Genomic DNA, 9,212 nt, shown 5'->3' on the forward strand with positions numbered 1-9,212 from the left:
AAGGTCCCCTAAAGAACTGGTTGCACGCTGCGATCCATTTTCAGACCTTAACGTGAGCGTGTTTCCCAGCAGCTTTCTTTCAGTCCCAGATGGTCCTTCGTTGAGTTCTTGAAAGAACCAACATCAAAAGGCGAATTCCACATCTTTTGAACATGTTGTAATTACCAGTGTGAAAGCAGCACATGTGTGGCGCAGACTGCATCCATCAAACACCTGATTCTAATCACCGCCACGCTGCACCCATCGCTGTGACACCCACAACATAGGATATTTAAAACTCTATTGTTCTTAGAAAAGCACTAGCTATCATTGTTTGTTTGTAATTACCAAAACTCATCTGAGTACGTTGTTTTTATCCAGTCACTTTAAAATATTGGCACGGACATCATTTAAAAACGTGCCTGTCTTCAACACCACAAATAAAAACATTGAGTCTCATTTTGTCAAATGTGATGACAAAGGGAGAGGCTTTAGTTCTGCATTCTCAGACGAGACCACAACAACCACTGATAATCTGTAAATAGTTTTGGCGCTACACTTCCTAGAAAGCCTTGACAAAGTGTTGCTCTTCCTAAACTGATGACAGCAATATCTGGATCGTTAGCTACCAAGTGCTCCCCTGTGGTTCACCTGCTAATTGCTAAAAGTCTGTATTTTGTCACAAAGAAAAAACACAACAAATCTGTAGAGCTGAAGGGAACTGTTGGCCGTGTATACATTTTTATTTATACACGGTTAAATATATTGGGTAGAGCAGCTTTACATTTTTATTCTTACCCATGGTTCAAATTGTACAAGTCTGTAGAGTTATTTCGAAAAAATTTACAGTCAGAAAAGATATAACTGATGACCAGAAAAAGTATTTTAAAGTAACAGAAAGTAAAATAAGCTGTCTATTCACCTTTCACTTCTCATGCCACTTTAAAGTGTTCTCTTGGTGTTTCTTGCACAGTGATTGAAAATGCGTTTCTCTGCAGGGGTTAGGGTTAGTCACTCACATGTCCTCACGCAGCCCTGTTTTACTGTCCCTGTCCCGAGCCTCAGCAGGCTCACGGGACATGTTCCTGCTCAGTGACTGTGTGCTGGCTGTGTGCCACAACACTTTTCCATGCTCTCTCAGCGAGTAAACTTGCAAACAGCTGCGCTTTCCATCAGAAGTGGTTTCTGGAGATGTGTTTTTTTCCCCTCTCTTCCTGAGAGGGGGCTGCAGATAGAAGCCGGCCCCTACACTCAGCTGTACGGTCCATCCACACGTTTATTAGCAGCACAGTCTTGAATCATGCAGTCTCAGATTTATTGCTGGTGGTGACAACTTGAAGAAGGCATATCATATTAAAATAATTAACTTTAGTAAGAAAGTTGGTCTGACTTTAGGTTTTAATGTGTGCAGATTGTTCAGTTATTGGGGTTTGAAAAGAGAACACATCAGCCATCTGTCCTGACACATAGCCTTCTGTGTGTGTGTATCCACTTATTCACACAAGACAACGTATGGGAACACAGGATTTATTTGTGTTTACATTATGATAAAGTTGTCAGTTCCTGAGGCTAATTTGAAGGTACATACTTACTACTACCCATAAGGCTTCTGGTGTGAAACAGGAAGCAGCATCAGAGTGACCTCTAGTGGTTTGGATTTGGGGAGACAAAGCTCATATTTACCCCAATGCAAGACAAGCAGTGCGTTTTAACCATATGAAAAATATATTCTACTATGTTTAGCTGCAGGTTAAACATTTGATATATTGGTGCAGTGAGAGAAACCTATTTGTATAGGCAGTGGAATACATGAGTGGTTAGTGTTGAATAATTCATAAAAGACCAGTATTTATGTCTGAGGAATTGTTGACAGAATATTTATAACTTTTCTTTGTGCTTGCAATGACTTGCAGTGAGAGAGTAGAGACATGCGGACTCTTAATCATGCTTTCACACATGCTTTGGTGAATTTGAAGATTTGAAAGGTGTCTGACTCGTTGCCAACCGACCAACACTATAACATATACATAACTCCACTTTCATTCCTTTCTGTAGTCGAGTCACCAAAGTTCATTTAAAGATCAATGTGTTTCTCCTACTTTACTATGTGAGATAACCAGAGTGTGTTGAGGTTCAATTCTCTCCGTTTTTTATTGTTTACTCTCTAATTGCCTGCTCGCTCAGGCAGTATAAATTGCCTCAGTCTGATCAATAGTGCTGGTGCCATGTTAAAAGCTGGATATCGGTTGATGGCCGCTATCCAGCTTACTGTACTTCCACATCACACACAGGTCAGAGCGGCATCACCCCCCTCCATAATGAACCCCCTGCTGAGGGACATGTTTATAAGGGAGAAGATATAGACAGTTTGCTGTGAGCTGCAACATGCTCTCTCATTTAGATGTAAAGTTGTGCTCTGATGATCAATGGCAACACCTTTTCCACAGGGGTAGTGAGCTATTGCAAACAAGTTTTTTCAGTGGAGTCTCTCAGCCCCGAAAGTTAGTCCAACTCGGGGGCCAACTATTTGGCCCGTCGGCCCCCAAAGGATGCTGGGATGGAGCAGCATAGGGCAGAGAGTTGTTGCAGAACCTACAACAATCAAAGATCACATTCTTTATTAAACATGCATAGACAAACATCATATTATACAATCCTTCATTGACAGCGCTACAGCCAAACATTGTGGATTGAAACTGAAAAATATACATTTATATGGAAAAATGCATCAGGTGATGTTTCCTATGAGAGCATCAGACATTTTCAAGTTGTTACGTTTTAAGTCGTTGTTCAATTAAGCGGAAAGTTAGAATAATAGCAACATGAGCATTGTCCGCTGTTCTGAGACTTAAAAGATGGAGTCGAGACGTGGCTCCTCGGGCTCTGCTCGGTGGAACAGCACACTAACTGATTTCAGAGGCAAAGGGGGAACTGTGACATTAGCTTGTTCGTGTGCCTGCTCCTCTCAGGACTCAAACACTTAATTAAGTGTTAGGGTCATGTGACCTTTGTTTATAACCTTGTCTGCTTGTAAGTGGACAGTGTGGACCTCAAAGAATAAAAGAGCCTACATTTAACCAAATGTTAGCAGATTGGCACAGTTGACCTTCTTTTGTTCATTTAAGCCAGCTTTTAAAACAGACATTTCCAACATGTTATCTTTCTAGTCATCAGTTTCCCTCAGCTGTGATTGGCTGCTGATGATGGCTTAATGTTATGTTGCTCACAGTTGATCAAAGTAAAATGAAATTCTTTCCACACACATTGGACAAAGAAAATAGGCCTTCACAATAGTCAAAGAAATTAAAACTGTGAGGCAAAACTCAAATGAGATGATAAGCAAACGTGGGTCGTTTTCTTTCTGTTGTATTACTCGTGTAATAATAGTTTGGTCACACAAGGGATCAAACCGCCAACCTTCTTGTTGCCGGACAGCAAAGAAATTTCTCCTCTCCACTGTGCTGTCCCTGTTATACGTGTCGCAGACCCCCCCACCACCCCCCCACAGGCCTGCTGTGACCACACGGTAATCCTCCGGTGGGTGTTCAGGTTCAGCTGCTCCACGCTGCCACATCTCATCCGTGACAAAGCCCTCAGATTGGAGGACAGTTATCTTGACTGGGGACGAGAGGTTGACCTAAATTGTCTCACCAGAGAGGGGAGTCCACCCTTCAGGCAATCTCCCACTCCTCCCTTCAATGAATTGGAAGTTCCAGCGGCCCCCCCGCTCGGCTCGAAGAAGGCCTCATCTATCAAATGGGGCGGACAGGAGAATGAGGTGATCCTCCGATGTCCTTCAACTTTCAAATGACAAAGAACTCAAGAGGAGAGCTTCCAGTCTCCAGACCTACCAAGACTTAAAGACGTCTCAATTGAAGCTCTCATTGAAGGGACCCTCTGCTGTACACTTTGTGTTTGACATCATTCTTACTATGAAGACAACTGATTAGGATCAGATCCATTCTACTCTATGCTGATGTGATACGGTGTCACTCACTCTGACTGACCAATAGGAGTGCCTTGAGCAAGGCACAGGGCATCCCCCTTCCCCCCTCACTCCCATTGCTCCCCGGGCGCTGTGCAATAGCTGCCCACTGCTCCTGGTACTAGGATGGGTTGAAAGCAGAGAACACATGTCACTGTGTGTGCTGTGTGCTCTGCACGTGTGACCATTGAAGAGGGTTTCATCCCTCCATTCTGTTCTATAGGAAGTCATCCCAACACTCAGCTCCACAGAGTGATCCAACATCTGTCAGCTCTCCGTTTTGGGGTTATTCTGTATCCTGTGTATTTGTATATTTATATTGTTGTTAAGGTGCGTGGAAAAGGTAGGACCCAAAAGCAGTATTAACAAAAAATGAGCTTTTTTAAATAACAAAAGCTGTGGCAAAAAAGGCAGTATCCAAAATATCCAAAAACAAACGAGCAGCACAAGGAACACAGACCGTGGAATAACATGGAGGGGAAACAATGAACCGACATGGAACACAGGGGAAGACTAGACTAAATACACAGAAGGGTAATCACAGGACAAGACACAGCTGGGCAGGGGAGGGAGAAACACAAGGGCAACAGGTGAACACGATGAGACAATCAGACACACCAGGGAAACTAACGACAGGGAAGAGGACCAGACAAAACACAAGAAGGAAGACAAAACACAGAATGAACAGACTTACAAAACCCATAACCAGACAGACAACACTAAAACCGTGACATAAACCTAGGAGTGTGACAATTGTTTATTTAATATATATACTCTATCGATATATATATCCTTCATTATTGATATGTATATCTTTATTTTTTGTATTCTGTTCTATTTTTTATATATTAATTGTATGATGTTAGTTGAAAGTAATAATATTAAATTGAACCTAATCTTTTTTATTTAAAACTAGTATTATTGCTTATTGTATAGTTATGTGAAATGAATTGGCATGATACATTCAATTGAAATCAGCATTTCAGTTTTCAGGGTAGTTGTATTTCTCTTCAGGGTGTTCTTGTATTCTGTACATTCTGTAAATGTATATTGGTCGATGTTGTCTTGTTTCCTCTTTATTGTTTGCTTATACTCTTTCTGTTTTCTGTTTCCTTTGTTTGTTTTCTTGCGTTTCTTTTCTATTTCTGTCCTGTTCTGCTTTCTCGACAGGTTCCTCAGCTTTAATTCAGTCTATAGAGTTTGAGACTTTCAAAGGGACTCAGAACTTGTCAAGGTCAGCAGAGGTGGCTGCTGGGAAATATTAATGAGCCTGCGCCTTCAGGGAGAGTTAATGAAAGGGAAGCAGCTCTGCTCTTACCCCAGGACATTGTCCAGCGGTTGTTATGTTAATCACTTAGGCCTAATTAATAGCATGCATATCATTAGCAAAGTGGGGATTCAAATGCCAGCATGTGTTAATTACTGTTGTAGAAGTCATCCACAGTGAATGGTGACCGTCTGCCATCCCTCTCATGTGAGCTGGAAAAGTTTCCAGAAATAATGGAGAGGAGAAAACATACAGCCAGCAGCAGCTTTGTTCTGTAACACATAACACAAAATGCCTATTTCTCTCAAATATTGTTCAAAAACTTGTCCAAATCTGTTTTAGTGAGCACTTCTCCTTTGCCGAGAGAATCAATCCACCTCACAGGTGTGGCATATCAAGGTGCTGATCAGACAGCATGGTTATTGTACAGGTGTGCCTTAAGCTGATTGAATCATTTCTGAACAATATTAGAGAGAAATAGGCCTTTTTTGTTCATAAGAAGTCTTAGAACTTTGATTTCAGCTCATGAACAATGGGAGCAAAAACAAAAGTGATGCGTTTATATTTTTGTTCAGTGTTTAAAACATATATATATATATGCACAGGTGTGTGTGTATGTATGTACATATATGCTTTTTTTATTATTATTTTTGATGGCTTTATCACACAGAGGAATTGACAATAAAGTTGACTTTGACTTGGTATAGTTGTTTTTCCTAAAATTGTACGTATGTTTCTGTATTTTTACTGTTTAACTCAAAACCGGGACTACAATGTTACACAGGATGTTTGACAGTATCAATTGGTTTGTGGTTTGTGTTTTGTCAGTGTGTGTGTGTGTGTGTGTGTGTGTTCTCTAGTCCTTTCATTCCAAATGAACGTCATTCAGAGTGCCACAAATCCCTTGACTTACTGTTGTGTTTGAGACGACGTGGGAAAGCCGGCTCTCTCCTTTCCTCTCTGTTTGTAGGTACATGTTCAAAAACACAGTCCAGGACTTACAGAGCAACAACAATTAAACAACCTAAAAGCACAACATTTTTTGTGCGCAGAAATCTGTCAGACTTTCTCTTGTACTATACAACCCTAACCCAAACTTTTGGGAGGTAATGATTTATATAAGGGCTATTGAAATATTTGTACTGGTAAGTTTATTTATCTAAAAACAATTATCTATCTCAATTATAAAAAGTGATACAAATATAAACTGTGGGTTATCCAAAGGAAAGTGAGAAAAGCTTGTTGTGTTTTGGGTGGACCAAGCATTATTCAGATGACCTTGCTTTGGGACAATCAAGCCAAAGAGTTGTTCAAAGGATAGTGATACAAATATAATCCCTGCCAACTTCAAAACCTTAATTAATTCTTAACTAGCACACATCATTAATTGATACCCACGCCCCCCTGCAGCAGCCTCATACAGGGCTTCCTGCTGGGGGGGGGGGGTAATTGTCAGGTTGGAGGGCCTTCAGAGGATTCTGCTGTGAATTCTAATGATCCCACTGTGGCTCGTTACTATCTAATGAACTACACTTCCCTTTAATTCAAGTATAATAAAACTCTATCTACTAATAATACAAGCAATAAGTGTGACTGCAACCAGCTGCAGCTTTTATAAGGCTAAACTGCTAATCATGCTAACACCTCTATTGTTATACAACTATATCTTTATTAAAAGTAACCTGTGCTTTATAGAAAACCTGCACTGTTGGTACAAATGACCTGCACTCACAAATACACACTAAAATGTAAATATATTTAACAATCCTAACTCAAATGTATTCAGTATTCATTCAATAGATCATCGTTTGACCTTGTTGTTGTGGTATCTTGTTTCAACAGTTACTTGTATTTTTAATTGTATTGTCCTTTTGTTTCACTCTTACTCTGTTTCTGCTTCCACTCCTGGAGAATAAAGGTCATTATTATCTTATTTTGTCTTTTGTTCTTTGTCATGCTTATTTGAAATATTCTGGAAATGAGTCCTCATGAACCTGTCTTCAGATGTCAGCTGTTAAACCAAGATGGCCGTCTTTAGATGTGCACTTCTGTCCTCCATCAGCTCAGTGTGATATTATATCATACAATAGTTATCCTCAGGCTGAAGGAGAGGACTCTATTTTGACTCTCTTTGTGCAAGTGTTTCCCCAGAGTGCTGGAGATGGGGCACAGAAAAGACCATCTTAGCCGAAGGATGCCATTGCGACCAGCTTCTCCATGGACTTCTTTCTTTCCAAAGTCCTTGAGAAGCACATGTCAAATATTTCCCCCTGAAGCTCGTCCCTGTGCACGACCATGAATGGTCTTCTTTCTAAAATGAAGCCAGAAATACCAATATCTCAGTCCATCTAAATAATTCAGCAATCCCCCCCCCCCCCCCTAAAGAGCAGACACTTTACAACTTCACAAAGGCAGATGGGGGTCCTTGCACCGCGCTACAACAAAATGTGGCCTTATTCTAATTAAGTAGATGAGTTCATTAGTGCTCTGGCTGGGGCTCCTGTGCTGTCTGCAGAGGTCAGTGAAGCCCTCACTGGATCATCCTCATTACATCTCAGTGGGTGCTGCCTCTTAAACAGATGGAGAAATGGAAGTCAGCTCCATTCCTGCTCGTACCTCTGCTAAGACCCAGCACTCACCAGGAACAGGCCTCAGTGAAATCCATTTCATTATATGTATCAATAAAACAGCACCGGCAGCCGTTTCCAAGTTGGGATTCAATGCTCTGATGAGTGGACAACACTGCCATCTAAAGGATGAAGATAGTACTGCAGCCATGATAGGATGACAGCTCTGTAACAAATGCTGACATTAAGGTAGCAGCTGCAGCACTGATAATAGAGGATCAATAATGTAATGACTACCTTATTAGTAGATGTATATGTGTTAACATACACGTGTTGTGCTGTAAAGTGCTACTGTCCCCTTTTGTTGTAGAGTGTTGGAGCATCTTTCAGTTTCATTGTTTCAGTACACAGCCTGCTAAGCAGCACATATCAGACTCAGCCAGCAGCTGGTGAACAAAATATGTGTTGCATGTTTAAGAAAAGAGAATAGTTGATTAAAGCAATGCTTTTTTTTTAATCAAATACTTCACTTTGTTTTACAATAACCCACGTACCTGAACTCTTGAAGTAACTCCTTTATGTCCCATGCCTTCATGGTGAATGAAAAATCGAAAGTTGGAGAAAGGTCTTGATGAATTGTGGTAGTTTTGAAACATATGTTTATATTCTAATCGTGTTTTATTTTTTTATCTCTATCTTTACTTTTGCTGTCAAAAAAATAAAAGTCCCTCTGTGGGACGAATAAAGGTATTCTGATTATAATATAGTTTTGTTGTTGTGAAACACAACCTCAATTGACTTGAACTCATCGAGATAGAATTCTTAGCTCACCCTATGCGAGAAAATGTCCTTTTTTTTCAAGTGAACTCGAGGCGAGTCTTTGAAGAAACACTCCCTTTGCTGGTGAAGTATTCCTTCAAACCGTCAGGGCGTAGCACAGTAACAGTAGCCATTAAGCATCCTGGAAGAGTTATGGTCTTAATTGAAACTTGCCATGGAGTTATTTACCAGCTCTGACGGCAGTAGTTTAGAGGGGATATATTTCAATAAGATTTACAGTGGGTTTGTGGCGAGGACTTACTCATGTCCTTGGTATTTCTCAAGTCCTAGCAACAAAAGACATCTTACACATTCACCATATTGTTCCGGATGTCTAATTGTATCAAACATGTTTAGATATGTGCTCCACTCCAGCAGTAATTCTATTGTTTAAAACCATTTCTCTATTTATCCAACTTGTGAATAAATATGATTCTCTTCTGTTGTGTTCTTATGTCACATGAATTCTACTGCCTCAAGGCCACGTTCATCATTAACCTTCCACAATGAATCCACTTTGCTCGTCGTCCCACACACTCATCTTGTGTTCTGAGAGAAGTGGCTTATTCCAGTCCGGCAGCAGACACACACGCAC

The sequence above is a fragment of the Notothenia rossii genome (genome assembly GCF_949606895.1).
Source record: "Notothenia rossii genome assembly, chromosome: 10".
NCBI classification, from domain to species: Eukaryota; Metazoa; Chordata; class Actinopteri; order Perciformes; family Nototheniidae; genus Notothenia; species Notothenia rossii.